Source organism: Patagioenas fasciata, chromosome 3, assembly GCF_037038585.1.
Source record: "Patagioenas fasciata isolate bPatFas1 chromosome 3, bPatFas1.hap1, whole genome shotgun sequence".
Classification (NCBI taxonomy): Eukaryota; Metazoa; Chordata; class Aves; order Columbiformes; family Columbidae; genus Patagioenas; species Patagioenas fasciata.
Genome location: NC_092522.1, coordinates 9,681,965 through 9,701,270, shown reverse-complemented (window position 1 = coordinate 9,701,270; position 19,306 = coordinate 9,681,965). Strand labels below are relative to the sequence as shown.

At 44.0% G+C, this 19,306-nt stretch overlaps 1 protein-coding gene across 6 annotated transcripts in view; it reads right to left on the bottom strand.

Moving 5' to 3' along the window:
* SERTAD2 (SERTA domain containing 2) overlaps nucleotides 1-18,460 on the bottom strand; it is an 84,574-nt gene extending 66,114 nt beyond the window's left edge. For 3 of the 6 annotated variants that reach the window (XR_011738123.1, XM_065834789.2, XM_065834791.2), the window contains exon 1: nucleotides 17,968-18,095. The gene's annotated coding sequence lies outside the window, so the exon portion shown is untranslated. Of the gene's footprint in view, nucleotides 1-17,967 lie in introns of all 6 variants that reach the window. The other 3 variants (XM_065834796.2, XM_071805724.1, XM_071805722.1) reach the window with 3 other exon arrangements.
* Between the last annotated feature and the right edge of the window lie 846 nt (nucleotides 18,461-19,306).

The window sequence follows — 19,306 nt, the reverse complement described above, 5'->3', positions numbered from 1 at the left end:
ACAAATTTTGAGGGCTGGTGACAATTTTCAATATGAAAGTTAGGGAACTTTTACTCTGAAATGATACATGGCATCTTCTTGTGTTACTGTTTCCTTCTCTCGGTCACTTATTTCTCCTCCATACAGGCTCAAAGATACCAAACAGGATATCACCACCTCAAACAAAAATGAGAACTGGCATTTTGAAGTCTAGACACGATTTCCTCTTTTGGAAGTCTTCTCATCTCTGTACCTTTCTCATGTAACCACACTGGGGTAAAGAGTTCTCAAGGTGGCCTCATTTAGGCCTTCTGTACACAGATAACAGTTAAAAATAGCATTTATTTCTTTAAACCAGAACCATATGCTAATAAATTGGTTGATAACTACATTCAATCAGCAACACTTATTTGTAAAACTTTCACCTTTTGCTTCATGTCTCAAGGACAAGGGGGTTGCAGTATGGATCATATACACTGTTAGGATGCAAGGGCCCCTATCAGTATCTCACACAACTTCCTTAATCCACTCTTCCTTGAAATGCCTTTTGTATTCTTTGAAAACTCTTCTCAGTGCATAAATTTATAAAAACGTGTTTGCAGAGTGTTTCCAATCAGGCTCATGAGACTTTCTGTTCCATAACAAAGCACTACTGAATAGTATCAAACTTTATACAGACCTGCCAACACAGGCTTTGCCACATGGGCTGACCTTGTGCCCAGCAGCTCAATCTGAGGGGGCTTATTTTTTCGATTTTGTAAGGCACAAATCCTTTCTGTATTCATGCCTTTGAAATTTCACTGGACTTAGATTCAGCATCTATCTGGAAATTCACTTTCTGTGAATTTGCTTGCCTGTGTATTGTAAAGCCTTAAAGGGTTGCTTTAAACAAAGCAACCCCCAAGGAACACAGTTTCTGTGGTGATCTTGGTATTATGTTCTCCAGCTATGTCTTTTTGACCTCCTATGCGCATTCTGTGCTCTGCAATTTGTTCTGATGACAGGCTTTCAGAACGTATGATTGCATATATTATCTACATATATGTGTATTATCTATGCACAGTAATATTTCTTGGGCTGGCCACCTTCATTTTATACTGCACTCTATGTACTGCAAAAAGGTTTAGTATCTGTTTGCATTCAGTCTAACACGATTTGAGCTTTGTTTAGCTGTGCTCTTCAGCTCTTTTACTGCTTTTTCGTTAGGGAATAATTTTCACTTGCCTTCCACATGCATACCACTCTTCAGGAAAAACAAACAAACAAACCCAAACAAACAAAACCCCTCTATTTCTCACTCTGACTTTCAGTTTTATCTGTCTTTTATGTTGGGAAGTTTTCTGGTCTCAGGAATTATTTCAAGGATGTGCACAGCACTCTCTGAATAAGGGAGTTGAACAGTTGTGATTGCACTTCCTTGATATAGGAGATATTCAAGTTGCTAATGTAGTGAGTAGCTGGGAGGACAACTCCCTTTCCCTCTGCAGGTGAATCTGTCCCACATGATGTTCAGCAAAATGCGGATTCAGGAGCACTGAAATAAATCTTTATTCGATGAACGGCCCTTAAGATTCCTGTTTCTCTAAAACTAGAAAATGGTTTTCAATCATTTACTCTTAAACCTGAAGAATTTTAGGCAATCCAAAATACTTAGCTTTATGATTACCCAAAATCTTAATTTTTTATGCTAGCAAAAGAATTTTTTCATCTTTCAGTTCAAATCACTCCATATTTTTGGTTCAGCCACAAAATCAAAAGCAACACAGTTAATCACGGCTCTGATCACTTCTATCACTACTCTTTAATTTGCTAACTATTCAAAAATAAAAATCCCATGACTGAGTTTTACGCTACTGTGAAATGCTAGAGTAAATGCTCTCAGCTGACCCCTGGTTCCCTCTAAAGAAGGAGGAATACCTCTTTCCCAAGTGGTATTCCTCACGCAAGTACACACAGCATCCAAACGACATTCTGGGAGTTTCCGATCCTCTCCATTTCTCCCATTCACTCCCACTGGAGCCTACAGTAAATCTCAGTTATGACGTGTGCCAGGTTCAGAACCAACACTGAGGATTTCAGCCTCTCCAGCTCCCCGACACAACATCACTCAGGCCAGAATGATGTGCAATGCTGCAGCCAACATCTCCTCTGCCAGGCGGTTCCACACACTCACCAACTCCAGCAGTTTCATTTACTCTATTTTTTTCCTGGTGTAAGATGCAGTTTACTCTCAACATTGGTTATTGAAAATCAGCACCTTACATGCACATGTAGGAGATGGTTTCCCACTTCTGGCCACCTGACAGGCTATTCCCTCCTCTTCAGGCACATGTAAGACTAAAAAGCAAGCCAGCAGCAAACAAAAAACCCACCCCGGTACAACGTGTGAACATTACAGCAGATCATAGCCAATTACTGCAAGACTTTCGATCATAAGCTCAAGCCAATTCACTTACAGGTTTCCAGCATATTTGTTTTTTCTTTCACCAATTAAACCAACTTGTATTGCGTTCTTTACTTTACCCATCCCCCCCCTTTCTGTTGGTCACAGGTTGGCAACCTTTAGTGTAAAAAGAGAAATCCAGCCCCTGATCCCTGGAGTCTCAGGAGACATGGATCACTGCTGTGTCAGAGGGCCTTGGTGCTGCCAAGGATACAATTTCCCTACTTGGTCTTCTTCAAGATTCGAAGTTTTTGAGATTCACAGGTTTTATTTTGTCTGGCAGAACATACTTAAGAATGGCTTCTAGCAATATCAAAGAAACAAAACACTTTTGGTAGGTGAGCACACCAGCTGCATCCCCTGATACACAGGCAGCATCCAAAAGCATGGAGCCCTTAGTGGTGGTGAGAATTCAGCACATCAAAATCTATACCACTGCCCCATGCAGAGCCATATAAAAATTGATAGCAAGGTGAGCCTGAGGAGGAGGCAGGCCTGAGATCTCAACTAACAGACCTCTGGATTCCATCAGGAGATCCCATGGAAGGTTAGGGTCTACTTTGATACCAAAGAAATCTCTTTCAAAAGACCCAAGGCATGAAGGAAGACTGCTGGCTTCATTCTCCAGCCTGCACGCAGCCTTGGCATCATTCTAGGTCAAGAAAGCCAACTTTCTTTTTGTCACGGTCAGCAACACAAGATAGAAAATGGCTCCCACTGCCAACCTCTCTTTCCACAGGCATCAAAACACCAAAACGACTCTGTGGACTTGTTGACTGTTTAGTCAGAAGCTTGTCAGAACTTCCTGGAAGAAGGAGGACACAGGGGGCCTTTGCACATTCAGTGGTTCTTGGTTAAGTCAGAGACACAGGTCATAAGCCCACTGCAGTGGAGTTACACAATTAAATGTTGTACTGAGCACCCAGTCTCCTCCTCTGTACTGTGCTCCCTCTTACACATAAATGTGGTGGGAAAATCCACTCCAACCAGTTCCAGAGATCCCTCAGTAACCCAAATGTCTGGTCCTCCATCAAAAAGGAAAGGCTTTTATTTGTGCTACACCGTAGCATCTTGAGGGGCAAGAGGCTCAAGGTCATTGAAGGCCTCAACTCAGAAGAACAGCACAACTTATCTTCCCGTGGGCTGTCCCGCTTCATGCGCTGTGGCCGCATTGGAAGGAGACACAAGCAGAAGAGGTCTGTCAGAAGCAGCAGGCTCAGCACAGACGTGACACTGGCCCCACACACAGCTTCTGCTGCCTGGGCTTGTGAAGGTGCCAGGGCTGGATACAATAATATACCCCAGGGTGAGGGGAAAGCCCCAGTGGTTTTCAAGCCACAGCTGCTACACCATTTGTACAGTGGAGAAAAGCCTTTAGTAGGTAGAGAGGCGCAGAAGGAGCTGGCAAAGGATTACAAGTTTTCCTTTTCTGTCCTTTTTCTAGGCAATGGCAGATGACTTTGCTGTGGAGTCTCAGGTGTCCTAAACAATAGCTGTGGAGCCAGTCCCTATTTTGGTGGTAGAAAAGAAACTGGCTTTCTGGGGAGAGACAGAGACGAGTCAGGCCAGTTCCAGACTGTCATTTTTCCGACTGGCTCATTCTGCTCAAATCACAAGCTGGAAAAACTGGAAAGGTAAGCAGTCCAAATTAATGAGAACATCAAGTGAGCTGGTTTGTTTATGTATTGGTTTAACTGGAACGGGAAGCATAATTCCAGTTTTGGGCACTAGCTTTGTAGACATTCCCTTAGCTTACTACCTTCTACCCGAGAAAGCCATGTGCAGGCCTGACTTATTCCTGGTCTGTGCTCAAAACACATCCCGGTCTCTTGAAGCTTCATGCTTGCATGGCACCCATGACCACAATTCTTATAATGGGATGGCAACATTCATATGCTACCAGCTCATTCTTCCAACTCCATGTAATTAGGAAGGGGAAAAAAAAAATAAAATAAATCAGAAACAACACAGAGCAGGAAGCTGTCTTTTTCCTCGCACCTCTCCTCATGTGCTATTGCTGCCACATCTTACCCATAGCATAGCATTTGCCCAAACTCGTTTTTCTTATGGAAGGAGAAAAAGCAAGTTTTAGAAGTCCTACAACTGGTAGGAAATAAACAATTTAAGCCTAACAATTAAAAAATCCTCAGGTATAAATTTATAGTTAACTTCTACCATAGCAGACTTTCCCAGATGCTCAATTGCATGTCATTCTTAAGAGCAAACAAGGGCTCCTGCAGACCAGACCTTTCCAGCAGAGCTGCTGCAGATGGGCCAGTCGCGGTGTCCTGCTAACTACAACTGAGACCACAGTCATACAATGATTCTACTTACTAAAGGCAATAAATTAAAGTAAGCACAACAAATTCTTTATAAACTGCAGGATGGACTCGTTCTGCAGACACGGAAATTCAAGCATAGTGGCTTTGTTATAAAGCCCAGTGAAAGAACAAGTGCCTAATAGCCCTGTACACCATGGCTGGTTATCCCCACCTCCAACCCATATGATCAGCAAGCCCAGAAGTCATCATCTTCTGTGTGAACATTAAAGACCTGAATAAGAACATAAATGAGTCAAACTGTCTTGCAGAGTTTAAAACTACAGCATGACATAACTGCAAGTCATCGCGATTAAAAGTCAAATAAAAAAGTCAATACCTGCCAAATACAGCTCCATTGTCCACTGTTGAGTTCTAATGACAACTGCTGCATCTTGGAAAGCTGTTCAATAATAACGCACTACATTTCCCCTCCAGGAGCAGTCATCAGGTACTGTCACTTATCTACATAGAAGGCACACGGGAAAATATCCCACAGCTATGTGGCTCACACAGCAATCAAAAATCTTGGATACTCTTTGCACACAGAAATTTGCTCTTATTGCAATATATTCCAGTTGGTTAGCATGCTAAAAATCTCCACTCATGATTTCTGGCTTTTCCAATTAAGCTTACAGGCAAAAAGTCTTTTTTCCTTTAATGACATTGTCATTTATTGCAAAGCTATGATGAGTTCTTATCTCATTGTGGTGCCCCATGATAACTCATTATTCACTGAACTTCGCTTTTTGATGTATGAGGAACAGCAACATATACTTAAATAGCTCTATTTAAACTGGGCCTATAGTTGAAACAAATCATTCCAAGAACAGCACTACATTACAGTCAGAACTGCTCAAAAGCTTAGGATATGATATTCTTCAGTATTCACAGAGCTTAATATCTTCAAACAGAAATTACTCAAGCTGATGTATCTCTCATTATTATTAAGTCAAAGTTCTTCCAAATGAGAAGAGGATGATTGATAGTCAGAGATTACCAGGGCCAACATAGTGAGAGATCACACTCTTTGTGGCCACAGGTAAGCCTGGGAGGGCTCAGTTCCCCCACCACCAAGCATGCTGGAAATGCTGCAAAGCACCCTCAGCACCCCATGTCTGAGAGCCCAAGAGTCTTCCTCATTCAACACCAGGATCTGGTGCTGACATGTAACAGCCTTTTCTAGTCTTTCTAGGCCACAGGTGCAGAACCCACAAAAAAACTACCACCTCCCCCAGAGCCAGAATACAACACATGCACTAGCATAGCTCCAGGCCTCTCCCCCAGCCCTGTAGTTACCCTCTAGAAGGTAAACGCTGTGAGATGTCTGGATCTTCCCAGGAATAAGCAACACTGCTTGGATCAGGTTCTTTGCTCTGTCTAACACTGATGGGATTGGCTTAAGAATTCAAATTGGACCTGGGTTAGAGGTGGGGACTCCAGTTTGGTATGTCTAGAAACACTTCTGAAAGTGAAGATACAGTCATTGGCCTGGCCTGTTCACTACAAGCTTCCTACACCAGATGCTTATGGCACACTGGTATCACAGGAGAGGAGACAGATTCACATGCCCTAGATTGCACCTAAGTCTCTGTATCTTTTATTTCCTTCCAGCTGACTCCTGGCCTTCAAGCACAGAGCCTAAGGTGGAATTTAGGCCATGGGAACCTGGTTTTCAGCCTCTCAGCAAGTGGAAATAGCCACAGCTGACTCAAGCTGGAGAACATACACCCGCTGAGCATACACATACAAACACACATGCATACACAACCATTCCGCCTCAGGGGTCCCCAGACTTCGAACTCCGACCTGTCACAAATTTATATACACAGAGCATGTTGCAAGTGGACACAGCAGGTGAAGTGTGCAATGTGAACAATCTCCAACTGCCAACCATGCTCTGCAGGATCCAGAAGACAGTTTGCAAAGCAAGACAAAGCATGTCACCCCTCATTCCTATCACCACTGCACTGCTTACCGAAGTCAAGCTACTGAAATGTTTCCAAGAGCATAAGGAGTGGTACTTCCTTTCCATAGCTGTTACATATCAAGAAAGATTGCAAGCAGATAATATCTCAGGCACAGGTAGGAAAGATGGCAGAGTTAATGTATACAAATCTTTTTCACACACAAGCACACACCTTGAAATAAGGTAGACATGGTAATTGTGTTTATTACACTATAGTATAAACATCAATCATGAAGCTAAATAAAGTAACAAAACATACCTACCTGAAGGGTCTTCTCCAGGCTATTATGTATCAAGGAAAGATAAAAGCAGAAGCTTGAGTCATCGTGAAAGAAAAGCTCTCCCCAGATACAAAGTCCAGTACTGAGCCCCAATATGCAGGAGTATGTCACTTTCCAGGGCAGAGGGGCTTTCTACTACACCATTTTGCACCCCAGCCCCTGAGCATCCTCCCAAAAGCGCTTTGGGAGAGAGCAGATAGCCTCTCGCAAACAGTGTCCAGCTTCAGAGCCATAGGATGGCTTCACAGTCCCTGCCTGCTGCCACAACAACTCCAAAGGACGTGGCATAGCTCTTATCACCCCAGAACATTAACTCCACTGCAGAAAGCCTACAGGCCACATCAGCCATCTCTCTCTTACCCAAACGCAAAGTACGCTAGGGAACAACAGGCCAGTACTTCGCACCCCTGAGATCAGCATATCGCTGTCTAGAGTCAGCTAATAAGAGACATTAAGAACAGGGCTGCATCTTAAACCCATCCATTACAAAAAACTAGAAAAGAGATTCCTCCATTCATACACTAAGACAGGAACCTGTCCTTCAAAAAGCTGAAGTTCCTCACTTCATATACAAGACAGCAGCAGCAGCAGCCACAAGTCTGTATCCTCCATGCAGCAGAGCAGGATTTAGCTCCTTCAGGTGAGGCAGGCTGATGGATTTCGTCCCTGCCATTCCCAGCTCAACCTAAGCTGGCTGAGGTCTTGCAAAGAACAGTGCCCTAAACCTGCAGACTATCTGGTGGACGATGGGGAGACGACTCTCAGCTCCTGCAGCACTAATGAGCCTGCCTTGCAGAACAGACACTGGTTAAAATGCAGAGATGAGAAGGGGAGCAGAGAGGCTCTTACTGTTTGCACAGGCACTCCCCAGGGAGAAAGAGCCACTGGTCCCAGCTCTATGAACAACCAGTGCAAACACCAGCTCATTAAATGCACCAAAGGCCCTGGGGGCAGGCAGCACATCCTGGACTCTCCCCCACCTCATCACCAACTGTCCTTCAAAAGAAGGAAGCAATGAAGACACGTCCAATCCCACAGGCATGCATTCAGTGAGTTTCAAGAGTGCCTCACGAAGCTTCAGCAGAACATCCAGCTTCTACATGTAGATTTGAACTGCATATTGAGTTCATCACTGGTGCAAGATGAGATGTCAAGGTACACTCAGCAACAGAGAAAGGTAAAAAGATTTGTTAAAGCAGAGTATTAAGGGGGCCTTCTTTCTACTGCCTATTCTGACACCACCTTAAACACCCCTCTAGAAAATCCCAGGCAATAAAATTCTTTCTTGACACCACAGGAACATTTGAGACTCAGTTAATTGAATTAGGGCCTTAGTCTTCTTGCAAATCAAGTGAAGGACAGAACATATATATATATATAAAAGGTAGTCCGTTTACACGAATAACATATGACATTTAATAAAGAAATTAATAGTTTTTTCCTTGCGCACTCAATACTACTAAATTTTGTCCTGTCCTGTGAAAAGCATACAAGGCTAAAAGCAAAACAGGGTCTTGTGCCACACTTGATGTTACACTGGCAGTGCTAGATCCCTTGCTGCTCCTCTTCCCACACCTGGGGATGTCCTACAAGTACCCCACTGTTCCCATTCACTCCACGTCACATTCTAATAGCAAAACAGTTCATCGCTGTTACTCCCGCTTCTTAGTTCTGGGGTCACCAAGGAGGCACCATAAACAAAAGCGAACAACATGCAACTGCTCCGTTTGTGTGTCCTGAGGACTGGCTCTGCATGCTGGTGCCTGAAGAACAAGCACATTGCAAAAGCATTATGTTTCCAGTGGCAAGATGGATGGGAAAAGCGCCAGCCACTAGCTGTAACCTTTTTGTCATGCCAATTGCTGGCTGCTATGAGGATGTACGTTAGATACCTCCTTAGAAGAGCTCTGCATCTCATCCTTCCAGATGGAGGAGGAATGATTCATACACACATAAACAATGCCAGAATGATGGATGGAGAGAAAACATTTTCTTTTTGTTTTCTGTTTGTATTACAGACATGCTCAGTGGCCTTAATTGCAGCAAAAACTGAATTGAAGACGATGACACTTTGTGCCCCAAGGAATGCATGTGCAAAACCCCAGTGCTGGCCTTGTCAAGCCTCATGTTGCACACACACACCTCACGTGCCTTATTCCCCCATTTTCTCATTTTGACAGCATTTCTCTGCACAGAACACGACAGAATAACTCCACTTACACAGCCATCACATCGCACAATGACAAATACAGGGGAAAGCGTCCAAGAGACAGATCAGGTGTCAGGGGCTCTAAACTGACCAAGGTCTGACTTGTAATGCAGAAGAAAAGCAAAGGATCTCTTTTCTTTCCAGGCACACTAGGGACCAAAATGCACACATTTACTAGGCCTAGATAGCTGATAAATGCAGAACAGACAGAAGGCTCAGCAGCCAGAGCACTTGTCTGCATGGTGCCCATTTCTTTCAAGGAGGGCACCACATGTGTACTCCTCCCCACCTCACCTGCACAGTTCCTTTGCCGCACACTCACACTCCTCTCAAGGGCCCCACATCCTATGAATCTCATTCTGTTTCTCCATATTAACTGCTGTAAATTCCTACCTCTTTACTCTCCCCTGGCCCTTCTCAGATTTGTTAAGTCCTTGGAGCAGAGAACATCCATAAGCACTGTGAAACTGCCTGGAATATCCCGAGTCCTACTGCAAGTAAATAAACAGCAATGCATAAGCACACAATCTGTATTAACATTTTAAGCCAAGCATATAGCAGTCATCTCTGACAAGAAAAGTGATGGCAGTAGCTTCTTCCTACAGACAGTATAGAAAATCTACATGTTGGGGTACATCCACTGACCAGGAAAAACTTTCAGATTTACATCCCCTGCCACTCACTTCCCTCCTTCCCCCATCACACTATCCATTTCTGAAATCCACTTTTTATTATAAATTATTCTAATCAGTTTTGTGGCATGGCAGCAATCCAGCATAACCTTCAGAAATATGTGTGCATGCACTAGCTATAGAACTTCTTCATTTCATAGGAGTCTTTCATAACAACCTGATGCAGAATTTGGGAGGATTTGGCAACCTTTCTTAACAGCACTCCTGTGGTGGCGGCCCTTTCCCAAAGGGTGCTAAACGCATTCACCTACACTACTTCTCTTTCTAAAAGAAGGATTTTTCCTTAATCTCTCATTAAAGCCAGTAGAAGTGTTCAAGAAGGATTTTTTTCCTCTGCTGTTTTGCAGGTTAAAGAAATGTGACCTGTGGGTGGCAAAAGGGCTAGAGAGAACACCTGTAGTCCAACACAGACCTTTCTCATCCTACTCTCTTCTGAATGGAAAGATACAAGACAAGCTGGGTAATTGCTCCCACTCCTCTAGAATCAGAGTTCAAGGGGGGAAGAAAAGGAAAGAAAAAATACAAACCAAACCAACGAACAACACCAAAACCCCAGAGTTCATAACAATTCTTAACTTTTCTTGGGTAAGGAGCACAGGCTACTTTCACAGCTCTTCAAAGAACCCCTACGCAGTTTGCTCACTCGTGCTGCAACAGCTCCTGAAGGAATATGGATTCGTGGCTTTCCCATAAAACCAATAAGGTCTGAACCCCACATTGGGAAAGGAGAATTAAAAAACAAACAAACAAAAACAAACACAAAACAAACAAAAAACCCACATACAACAAGAAGCAATTTAAACACAGCACACTACCATCTTGTTAAATAACATGTTGAGAACTCATACACAAGTCTGTCTTGGCCAATGAGGGACATAAATCAGGAAGATATAGTAACGCTCACTAGCATGCAATTAGTCACTGCTGTAAGCACTTTAAGTCTGGATTTCTTGGATTATAAAATTTCAAACAATGTTGTTTTACAGGAGTGATATGATAGCTGTCCAAGTGCCACAATCAAATTATGCTACCAGGACATTTGGGCAATGGATTATCACAGTAAAGGAAATCGATTATCACAGCTTTTATTCAGAACAAGGAAAGACTATTTCAGTTCGAACATGGCAGGGGGGAGAGTAGAAGAAGATACCCGAGATTTGAACTCCCTCCCCTTTGGACTTTCCAAGGTAGGAATGCCACAAAAATCTGCCAATCTGAAAGGACAGGAACTGCCCATCCCTAGAACCTGCACTGAAATAATAACAGGGAATAAATAAAAAATATTCCAAATCAAAGGGCAGTTAAAACAGTCTCCTTGCGTTGGCTGGATGCTGGAAGGATGCCCTGTTCCTGGGCATTTTCCCATTGCATATCTGGCTACTACATCTTTCACTTGATATCAGGCAACAACCATCACCAGCACCAGGCCTAGAGACTTCACCTCTTTTTAGAAACTTTACTGTCCCATATGTTCCCTATCACAAGAAGGAGGGCCACTTAACTTCCAAAACCTTCAAATTAGCAGGTTCAGCAAAGGACTGCTGTGTTCCTTAAAGACTTAATAATTTAAAGGTTCTCTTAAAAAGGCTGCACCTTTTACCTTTACATCACCCCAGAAAACCTACTGCATTTTATATTTTGGTTCTCATATTGCATCACAAACAGCACATTAGATTTTTAATGTCACAATTTATTTTTTTAAGAGTATTTTGATACCTTTAATGCATACATAGGTACTTTTTGGCACATGGTACTTAAGAGGTCCTGATTCTGACCTCAATTTCTTCGGCAACAGCCAAATATTCCAGCGCAGGATGAGGGAAAACCCATTAAGTCTTATTTACATCCCTGTGCTGCAGTCTGAGAGATCACTAGTAGCCATGACATATTAAAGACAAAAAAAAAAAAAAAAAAAAGACCAAAACTAGAGAAGACAGCCAAATAAATAGAAGCAGAAGGATGAAAAAAAATATAGAAACCAGCTCCACAAACCATAGGAGAAGTAAAAAACTAACTTTGTTACAGGCCAGGGCATGTGTCTGAAGCTGATGACACCTGGGTATTATTCCTGGCTGTGGTCCTGACTCCTTCTGGGTGACTGTACCAGCTCATGTCACACCTCCAACAGGCTCTCCCTTCACATTTTCCTTTCGGACTAAGGGTCAGCATTGGTGAACCGTTTCCTTGCCAAGAGCAGAGGACACTAAATATTGCTGGCATCCCATACCTCAACACGTGCCTTAGCACTGCACGACAGCAGCACAACCACTCTCCATACCAAAACCAAGAAGTGTAGGCCACGAAAAACAGGAGTTGGATGTCAGTCCCCCAGATTTCACATTCCCACTGTAAGCTTTTTAAGGAAGTATTGGTTGCTATTTATTTGTACCCTGTGTAGAGCACTGTTATTCAGAGCTGTTAATGTGATTCTATAAGAAAGCAGCAACACCAGTAGTTGATTAAGACTGGAAAGAACAACAACAAACAGGGAAAAAATTGCTGGAAAGAAGTGGAGGGAATCAAAAATAATGACAGAAAAGGAATTCAGGAAGACAGAAAGAAGAAGAGTGGGCAATGAAAAGACAGTCAGAAGAGAGGAAACAAACAAACAAAACCCAAACGTGAAAAAGGCATCCACAGGAATATTTTACTTCATTTCAACAAAAAACAGGGTGCATGTTTTTCTCTTAATAAGAACAGCGAATTTGCATAATCAAACAAGCAGTATTTTATTCTCCTCCACAGAAAACATACAAATGTAGACTTCTAAATTTTAAAGAGGAAGAATCCAAACTATCAACACACTTGTTCTCAGAACCAATGCTTTAACTACATTAGTAACAGCTTACAAAAAGACAGTAAAGTGACTACAATTCTCTATCTAGAAGCTACTTTTCAGAGTCACCATCACTACTGTAATTTTACAGCTACAAAAGACTTTATCCTTGTTATTTCTTGGGACCTTCCTCCCTATTTAACATGGTAGGAGCTAAAAAGGTTCTGTCCAGGTTCAACTGATATTTCTTCATCCCTGTTTTTTCAGTTTTGTTTTGTTTGTTTGTTTTTCCATTTCTGTGTTCTTAAACTGCCCTTAACTGGACACCCACGGTAATACCAGAGATATGAAGTACTGTGGATCGCTACAACTACAGGCAAATATTTTAGCAAATCAGGAATTTACTTGCATGCTATGTTACTCCAACTCCCCTGCCCTTCCTGGGACTTCACCTGCTCATGATGACTAGAAAGCAGAGTGTCATCTCTAAGCTGCAGTCGAGGACTAAAAACACCATGCTGGCCCTCACTAGCTCTATTTAATTAGAGATTAGCAGAAACAATAAAGCACAGGGAGAATATAAACATGATGTTGCCAGTTTCTCAGTAAAAAGGTTTGGGTTACCAAAGAGATAAGAGGAAGGCTGCCTATTTATCTGTGCTGTCGGACTGACGAGCTTACACGCCCCCATCAGAATTCCCTCTAAAATGTCAACACGAACCATATTATTAATTTTCCAAGTTGCTGACCTTTACTGTGGCCTGCATCATAAACCCAGCATTTTGAACTGTTTCTATTCATACAAGAACATGCTCCGCACGCTTCGTGGTATCTGAACTCCATACATGCACTGCTCACATGTCACAAAACAGATGCTCGTTGCCGCATCCCTGAAGAAGCTGTCAAGTTGCACCTTCAAAGTTCCATAAAGTCCCCTGGATCACAGTCAGTTCTGCTATCCACCAGCCAAGTTTCCCATGTTCCCCTAAACCCCTTAGTGCATCTTCGCTTTAATAGAACATTTCAGAGTATTTTATCAAGGGTCATAGCATGAAGACTTTTAAATATAAAATAATTTGAACATGAACTTAAGTTTAATTTCAATCAGGAAGAATTAAAAGCAAACAAACAACAAGGTCCTTGGATTAGAAGACAGCTGTTCCCATTTACTATTCCTCTCAATTAAAATGTTTTCTATAGATCATGAGAACTTAATGTATCATACACATTACACAGTGCTCAACACAAGGCTGTCGATCTGTCATTTCTCTATAAGCGCTTAATGTGATGAATGATCTGGTTACTTGTCTTTCTGGTATAAAAGCAGGAGAAGCTTTGAGACAAAGAAATAAAGGCCAATGCATATTACAGATTTCACAGTGATTAATATCAGTCCTCCTGACTCATATCTCTGAAAACAGTTAAGGTCACCATTTCTCTTTTATTTTTAGCGCGGATTTCAGTACATCTCATCAGAACCGTACAAACACTTGAGATACTCTAATTTAAAGCAGAAACAGGAATGTCAGGAACATACAGGATTTGGTCTACAACAAACAATGCCACACCAGCATGTCATAAGAAAAAGAAGTGACCTTCACTCTTGCCTCTGCTGACAAACAGACACACTTGAAGCAACTTGCAGGCCAGGATGTTAGTGTGATTTCTGGAAGACAATCTAATAAAGATTGAAAAGAGTTAAAATAATCTGACTATTTATTTTCTGAACTGAAAAACCTGCCTTTCCGAATCAACTAATGGTTTGGCATGTCTACATGAAAGGCAGATGAACAAATAGCATCTTCCTTTTAACATGGAATCTGCAATAAGAAATCAGCATTTTATTGATTTCCATAATACCATCTCTACAGCTTAACAAACTCACTCAGCTGCTAATGCTAATTCACTGATGCTATGGAGCCTTCCCATATAATTATACACCCTCCACTTCGCTGAGCCCCAGGGCGCTGTTTCTAACTTTCCAGAGGACCACTGAACCAAAAGTAGAAACAAAAAACCTCTCTTTCATTACCCAAAGCAAACTGCAACCCAAATTCTGCTTATTTAAATGGGAAATTAGACAGACTTAATTTTTAAGGCAGGGAATTATCTGCTAGTCTGCATAGATTTTCAGATATTGTGACAACAAATCCTTGTTTCAGCTCTTCTCCCTATCCCTATTTGCTTTTTCTTCCTTAAGAGTACACAACTATACAACATATAAATATTGCAACAATTACAATTTCTAGGGAGAGATTCTGAAGTCCTTCTCAGCTCAGAAGTGTTTCAAGAGGGTGATTCGGAATCATAGAGACTCTTGTGAATGTCACTATAATTAACATTATAAAAAAATTGTACAATGTTACCATTGCTATAGGGAATATTTTATAAGTGAATGTATATTTCAAAGATTTTTTTAATAAGTTTTTCTTTAAAAAGAAACCTGGAACACCTTCTAAACCAAATTAAAGGAAGATATCTTCTCTGAGTCTAAAATCCAAAATGCCCTAAATAATTCATGAAGTAAACTCTGCCATTTTTCTCCATTTCTCAAACAAATCCAGCAGTCCACAACCAAGCAGACAGCTCCAGGATACTTCAGCAAAAGTTTTGCTGAATTAGGGACTGCAGAATCTGGCCCAACTAATCCAGTACTGTCTATCTGGAAAGAATGTGGAGGAACTCTGCAGTATAAGCCTCCCCAAATGGCTGTACACAAGTTCCTTTTCTTGCTCCCCTCCATTTACCCTGCCATGATGTTTCAGATCCAACCATACTGTATTCAGCACCTCCATCAAGATTCATTATGCAGTTTGAGGAAAAACGGCTTAATTTTGCTGTGGTTTCCCATGCATATATTGATCTGGAACCAGTTAACGTATTTCCTCTGAGAATGGTGAAATGTTTGGATTTTTGTTCAACAAACAAGTTGACAGTATCAATACAGATCTGGAGAGCCTCTAAAAACAATCTAGTTTGCTTAATTAATGGTAATTACAATAACATCTCAATCAGTGACACAAAAGCTTAGCAATGAACACAGTCATACAAGGAAGTAAAAACATGAAACAAACACGAAAGAAGTGTGTCTTGTTCTGAAAGAGTACCAAGCAAACTTTCAAGAGAGTTATAAATAAGAACATAAAGGCAGAAGACAGTTCTGCTTTATTAGACATATTTTCTTTACAAGCTGCTTAGCAGGGAGCTTTCTTCTGAGACTGTAAGACAGTGGATCTGAGCTGTGGACGCACCAGATAATATTATCTTTCTACAACATCATGTCCAAGCCATTATCAACTGCTTTAAAGAAAAACAACTGAGGGCCTGATCCTGCTGCCAGTGATTTCGATAGCAAACATTTAAACAATGTGATGTGAATGTTTAGGGGGGTTCTGGAGGAGAGGAATTAAAAAAACAAAACCCAACCCTAACTTGAATACCACATGTAGGTATGGGTTCCCTCAGGCACAGAGAAATTTCAGGACAAGATAACGAACTTCTCAACAATCTTTTTCCTACTTCCCACAGCAACAAGGGAAAGCTAAACACACAGAAAACTTACCTGCCCCTTTTCACTGGAGGCACAGATCTCGGGGTGTTTTTTTTTTTTTGTATAGTCACTTAACAGAGCAGCTTTACATTTAATCCTCAGTTTTCTTCACAACCCCAATAAAATAGTTATCCAATAAGTTCTTATTTCAAGGGAAGGGAAAAAATAGTTATAAAAAAATAAGCGCCATTACCTCACCCAGATTGGTACTGTAGTACACAAGTAGTCATACAAGCATCGCAAGGAGCTCTTGCGCAGTAAAGTACCACTCGGTGTGAGTAAGGGTGGTGTAATTGGGTCTGATGAGAGAATGAATCAGAGCTTGTCACATCACTACTATAGGGGCCTTTCTGAAAACATGGGTTTCTCGATTACTTTTCACATGAATGCAAATCTGGTCCGTTAAAATTAACGAAGTTACACTGGTGCTAAAAGTGGTACCAGAGGAGAAGCAGGTCCTCTTCATATTGACTTAACAGGCCACAGCTCAAGGACCCCCCCGTAAAGGCAAAATAACAGACATTTAGGAAGTTTCTGGGTTACATTGAGCAAGTCACCCTTTGGGATAAAGGCTGATTTACTGTTTCGTAAAAATCTCAGGGCTGATTTTTTTTTTTCCCTCCCTCTCTTTATAGATAGAAGCAAGATAAGTTTTGTTAAAGATTTCCTCTAGAAATTTATTGATCTTAAGCATACTTAAAACTACAATTAAGTAGTCACTGACTTAAAGCCATACTTTTCTACTTCTCATTTACAAGAGAATTTGCCTTTCATCTTAACAGAAGTTCAGTAGATTTATTTTTTAGATGTCTAAGAAAGATGATTTTGGAGTGCTGTGAGGTTTGGTAAACCTTCAATTCAGCAATTACTTTCCGTATGATATGAATTACAAAGACCAAGCAATTAATATTAATAACTAAACCCAGTAAAGTACTAAGGCTTCAGATGCCCTGTGTATGGAAATGCTGCTGTGCTTGCTGGGGTTTTCCATGTATCTGTTTTATTTTAGCTACTCTGAACGTACAGCACATGAGAACATACACCACATTCACATTTCTGAAAATACATTAAGAAGGGGGAAAAAAAATTAATAGCAATGAAACAGAGACAAAACCATTTTACATTTAGTGCTCCCAATATCAACTCAAGCCACCAATAGTCCCTACTGTGGACCATGGCTTCACCCTACGGTACCACGGATTGTCCTGCCAAGCCAAGTCAAGCCCACCTAATACTGAAACATGACAAGGTGGGGAGGAGGATGGTGCACCTGGAAATAAAAAAAAGGTGGGTTTCCCTACTCTTCAGAGAGGGACAGTAGCCCAGGCCGGAGAGCATCCTTCAGGAGCCCCTTGCCCCTCACATCAACCTTCAACGCAGCCTCAATCGTGCTTTCAACCAGAGAAAAAATAACATAAAAATTACAATCAAATGTGTCACCAGCAGCATGACACGCATTTGTAGTCGGCAACGACGCCAGGTTTTTTTTTCCTTTTATTATTTTTTTTCTTCCCCCCTTTTCTTTTCCAGTCCGAAGGTGGAAAGTATCGCCCCGGCCGGTGCCAGGCTGCGCTGCAAGGCGAATGCCCCCAACTTTCCAACAGTTGGCAGCGGACAGAAACACCCGGACCCGCCGCCGCGCTCCCCCAGCCCGCCCCGCCGTCCACCCCTCACCCCCCCACCACCACGCACCCCCCAGTCCCAGCAGGCAGAAAGGAGCGAGCCCGGGAAGGCCGTGCCCGGCACTCACCCGCTCCGGGGGGCTCCGCGGCGAGGGCTGTGGAGAACCGCTGAGAGAAGCGCTGAGGGGAGCGGGGGGCGGCCGAATTGGGGGCGGGAAAAAGAGTCAACGGAGAGGGGACGCTGCGGGGGGGTGAGGAGACAGTTGGGGGGACTGGAGGGAGAGGGGGACACGGGTGAAGAATTTAAACCGGATGGGTGAATTAATTTAAAATGAGCGTGCGGCGAGGCGCCGGGGTGCGCGGCGGAGGAGACGGCGGCCAGGCGCTGAGGCGGCTGTGCTCTATCCCATGCCGCTGCGGTGGCCCCGGGCAGCGGTTGCAGCCGAGCTGAGGGGGAAGTTGGGGCCGCAGCCGGCGGGGAGGATGTGACACCGTGACAAGTACGGCCCGCCAGCCATGTACCGCAGGAGGAGGCGGGGGAGGCGGCGGCCCGCGCGCAGGGGGCCGGGGCAGCCCAGGCAGCGCCGCCCGCCCGCACACGGCATTTAACGGCGCTGACGGGCCGCGCCGTGACTCACACACGGGAGTTAGTCACAGGGCGGGACCGGAGAGAGGGGGGAGGCCGCCCCGCCCCACCCCCCGGGACACCCGCCAGCCTACGGGGCGCCGCGGCCCGGCGGATTGGCGCGGCGGCCGGCCAATGGGCACACGGATCTGCCGCCAGCGCTGGAGCGGCCCCTTCGGCCCAATGAGTCTTCTGAGGACACTGCCGCGAAGTGTTGGGGAGGGCTGGAGGGACCACCGCGGGGCGGGAGCTGCGCTCTGGCCTGCAGCCGCGGCCAACCAGCATGGAAGATTGGGTTGATAGGCAGTCCGGTCCGGCCCAATCAAAAGGGTGCGGGGGAAGAGGAAGGAGGGGGGAGAAGTATTTCCTCCCGCCCCCTCCGCGGGAGTTGGTCACGCAGAGAGTGGAGGGCGGGGGAGGGAGCGTGACTGACTGGAGCCAGCGGGCGGGCGGCCCGACCCGGGGGAGGGGCGTGGGCATCCAGCTGGCCCCGAGGGCGGCGGGCGGGGGCGCCGAGCCGGCTCCGGTGTGAGAGCGTGGGCGGGGGTTACCTCAGCGAGCGGCGGGGGCGGGCACTGAGCCGTCCGGGGCGGGGGTTACCTCAGAGAGTGGACGGAGGGTGGCACCGAGCCGGCGGTTACCTCAGCAAGCGGGGACACCGAGTTGGCTGAGCCGGGGGTTACCTCAGAGATGGGGGGACACCGAGATGGCCGAGGCGGGAGTTACCTCAGTGAACGGGGACACCGAGCCGGCCAGGGCGGGGGTTACCTCAGTGAATGGGGACACCGAGTCGGCCGTTACCTCAGCGAGGGGGGGGACACCGAGCTGGCCAGGGCGGGGGT